We start from the raw sequence: 4,716 nt of genomic DNA, 5'->3' as shown, positions 1-4,716 counted from the left end.
GTTGATTTTTGTAACTTATATTCAAACTTATGGTACATAAAATGTGTGTCCTTTTGGATAATAAATAAAAATTGATGAGTATATTTTCACACTTTGTACGAATATAATACGTAGCTCTCCACTTATTTGTTTATTATGCCCCACTTATTTGGCTATTTTTTTCTTCAAGGCAGCCACCTAGTGAAAGTAATAAGGGTTGATTTTTGTAACTTATATTCAAACTTGTGGTACATAAGAAGTGCATCCCTTTGAATAATAAAAACAAATTGTTTAATAAATTTTAAAACTTTATACGAAAACTAATAGGTAGCTCTCGACATATTTCTTTATTATGCCTCACTTATTTGCCTATTTTTTTTCTTCAAAGCAGCCAGCTAGTGAAAGGAGTAAGGATTGATTTTTGTAACTTATATTCAAACTTGTGGTACATAAAAAGTTAATTCCTTTGAATAATAAAAATAAATTGTTTAATAAGTTTTAAAACTTTTTATGAAAAGTAATAGCTAGCTCTCCACTTATTTGTTTATTATACCCCACTTATTTGTCTATTTTTTTCTTTAAGACAACCACCTAGTGAAAGTAATAAGGGTTGATTTTTTTTAACTCATACTCAAACTTGTAGTATATAATAAGTGCTTCCCTTTGAATAATAAAAATAAATTGTTTAAAAAATTTTAAAACTTTTTACGAAAAGAAATAGATAGCTCTCCACTTATTTGTTTATTGTGCCCGACTTATTTGCCTAATTTTTTCTTCAAGGCACCAACCTAGTGAAAGTAATAAGGGTTGCTTTTTTTGTACAAAATAATCAAATTTGCGGTACATAAGAAGTGCATCCTTTTGGAGAATAAATAAAACTTGATGAGTATATTTTAACACTTTGTACGAAAATAATACGTAGCTCTCCGCTTATTTGTTTATTATGCCCTACTTATTTGCCTATTTTTTTCTTCAAGGCAGCCACCTAGTAAAAGTAATAAGGGTTGATTTTTGTAACTTATATTCAAACTTGTGGTACATAAGAAGTGAATACCCTTGAATAGTACAAAAAAAATGTTTAATAAATTTTAAAACTTTTTACGAAACCTAATAGGTAGCTCTGAACTTATTTGTTTATTATACCCACTTATTTGCCTAATTCTTTCTACAAGGCAGCCACCTAGTGAAAGTAATAAGGGTTGATTTTTGTAACTTATATTCAAACTTGTCGTACATAAGAAGTGAATCCCTTTGGATAATAAAAAAATTTGTTTAATAAATTTTAAATCTTTTTACGAAAACTAATAGGTAGCTATGCACTTATTAGTTTATTATGCCCCACTTATTTGCCTAATTTTTACTTCAAGGCAGCCACCTAGTGAAAGTAATAAGGGTTGATTTTTGTAACTTATATTCAAACTTGTGGTACATAAGAAGTGAATGCCTTTGAATAGTAAAAAAAAAATTTAATAAAATTTTAAACTTTGTACGAAAACTAATAGGTAGCTCTACACTTTTTAGTTTATTATACCCCACTTATTTGCCTAATTTTTTCTTCAAGGCAGCCACCTATTGAAAGTAATAAGGGTTGATTTTTGTAACTTATATTCAAACTTGTGGTACATAAGAAGTGAATCCCTTTGAATAGTACACAAAAATTTGTTTAATAAATTTTAAAACTTTTTACGAAAACTAATAGGTAGCTCTGCACTTATTAGTTTGTTATACCCCTCTTATTTGCCTAATTTTTTCTTCAAGGCTAGTGAAAGTAATAAAGGTTGATTTGTGTAACTTATAATCAAATTTGTGGTACATAAGAAGTGCATCCCTTCGGATAATAAAAATAAATTGTTTAATAAATTTTAAAACTTTTTAGGAAAAGTAATAGGTAGCTTTGAACTTATTTGTTTATTATGTCCCACTTATTTGCCTATTTTTTTCTTGAAGGCAGCCATCTAGTGAAAGTAATAAGGGTTGGTTTTTGTAACTTATATTCAAACTTGTGGTACATAAGAAGTGCACCCTTTGGATAATAAATAAAAATTGATGAGTATACTTTAACACTTTGTACGAAAACTAATACGCAGCTCTCTACTTATTATTTTATTATGCCCCACTTATTTGCCTATTTTTTTTCTTCAAGACAAGTCACCGAGTGAAAGTAATACGACTTCATTTTTGTAACTTATAACCAAACTTGTGGTACTTAAGAAGTGCACCCTTTGGATAATAAATAAGAATTGATGAGTATATTTTAACACATTGTACGAAAACTAATACGTAGCTCTCCACTTATTATTTTATTATGCCCCACTTACTTGCCTTTTATTTTCTTCAAGTCAGCCACCTAGTGAAGGTAATAAGGGGATATTTTTGAAACTTATATTCAAACTTGTCATACATAAGAAGTGCATCCCTTTGAATAATAAAAATAAATTGTTTAATAAATTTTAAATTTTTTTATGAAAACTAGTAGGTAGCTGTTCACTTATTTGTTTATTATGGCCCATTCATTTGCCTATTGTTTTCTTGAAGGCAGCTACCTGGTGAAAGTAATAAGGGTTGATTTTTGTAACTTATATTCAAACTTGTGGTATATAAGATGTGAATCCCTTTGAATAATAAAATTAAGTTGTTTAATAAATTTTAAAACTTTTTACCAAAACTAATAGGTAGCTCTCCACTTATTTATTTATTATGCCCCACTTATTTGTCTATTTTTTTTTTCAAGGCAGCCACCCAGTGAAAGTAATAAGGGTTGATTTTGGTAACTTATAATCAAACTTGTGGTACATATGAAGTGCATCCCTTTGGATAATAAAATAATCTATTTAATAAATTTTAAAACTTTTTACGAAAACTAATAGGTAACTCTGCGCTTATTAGTTTATTATGTCCCACTTATTTGTCTATTTTTTTTTTCTTCAAGGCAGCCACCTAGTGTAAGTAATAACGGTTGATTTTTGTAACTTATATTCAAATTTGTAGTACATAATAAGTGCATCCCTTTGAATAATAAAAATAAATTGTTTAATAAATTTTAATACTTTTTACCAAAACTAATAGATAGCTCTCCACTTATTTGTTTATTATGCCCCACTTGTTTGTCTATTTTTTTCTTCAAGGCAGCCACTGAATCCCTTTGAATAATAAAATTAAGTTGTTTAATAAATTTTAAAACTTTTTACGAAAACTAATAGGTAGCTCTCCAATTATTTGTTTATTATGCCCCACTTATTTGTCTATTTTTTTCTTCTAGGCAGCCACCTAGTGAAAGTAATAAGAGTTGATTTTTGTAACTTATATTCAAACTTGTGGTACATAAGAAGTGCATCCCTTTGAATAATAAAAATAAATTGTTTAATAAATTTTAATATTTTTTACCAAAACTAATAGATAGCTCTCCACTTATTTGTTTATTATGCCCCACTTATTTGCCTAATTTTTTCTTCAAGGCAGCCACCTAGTGAAAGTAATAAGGGTTGATTTTTGTAACTTAAAATATAACTTGAGGTACATAAGTGCATCCTTTTTGATAATAAATAAAAATGGATCAGTATATTTTAACACTTTGTACAAACATAATACGTAGCTCTCCACTTATTTGTTTAATATGCCTCACTTATTTGCCTTTTTTTTTTTCAAGGCAGCCACCTAGTGAAAGTAATAAAGGTTGATTTTTGTAACTTATAATCAAACTTGTGGTACATAAGAAGTGCATCCCTTTGGATAATAAAAATAAATTGTTTAATAAATTTTAAAACTTTTTACGAAAACTAATAAATAACTGTCCACTTATTTGTTTATTATGCCCCACTTATTTGTCTAATTTTTTCTTCAAGGCAGTCACCTAGTGAAAGTAATAAGGGTTAAGTTTTGTAACTTATTATATAACTTGAAGTACTTAAGAAGTTGATCCTTTTTGATCATAAAAAAAAAAAAATTGATCAGTATATTTTAACACTTTGTACGAAAATAATACGTAGCTTTCCACTTATTTGTTTATTATACCCCACTTATTTGCCTAATTTTTTCTTCAAGGCTACCACCTAGTGAAAGTAATAAAGGTTGATTTTGGTAACTTATAATCAAACTTGTGGTACATAAGAAGTGCATCCCTTTGGATAATAAAAATAAGTTGTTTAAGAAATTTTAAAACTTTTTACGAAAACTAATAGGTAGCACTCCACTTATTTATTTATTATGCCCCTCTTATTTGTCTATTTTTTTCTTTAAGGCAACCACCCAGTGAAAGTAATAAGGGTTGATTTTGGTAACTTATAATCAAACTTGTGGTACATATGAAGTGCATCCCTTTGGATAATAAAAAAATTTGTTTAATAAATTTTAAAACTTTTTACGAAAACTAATAGGAAGCTCTGCACTTATTTGTTTATTATGCCCCACTTATTTGCCTAATTTTTTCTTCAAGGCAGTCACCTAGTGAAAGTAATAAGGGTTAAGTTTTGTAACTTATAATATAACTTGAGGTACATAAGAAGTGGATCCTTTTTGATAATAAATAAAAATTGATGAGTATATTTGAACACTTTTTACGAAAATAATACGTAGCTCTCCACTTATTTATTTATTATACCCCACTTATTTGCCTAATTTTTTCTACAAGGCAGCCACATAGTGAAAGTAATAAGGGTTGATTTTTGTAACTTATATTCAAACTTGTCGTACATAAGAAGTGAATCCCTTTGGATAATAAAAAAATTTGTTTAATAAATT

The sequence above is a fragment of the Vigna unguiculata genome, chromosome 3 (assembly GCF_004118075.2).
Source record: "Vigna unguiculata cultivar IT97K-499-35 chromosome 3, ASM411807v1, whole genome shotgun sequence".
NCBI lineage: Eukaryota > Viridiplantae > Streptophyta > Magnoliopsida > Fabales > Fabaceae > Vigna > Vigna unguiculata.
Note: the sequence above shows the minus strand (reverse complement) of the source record.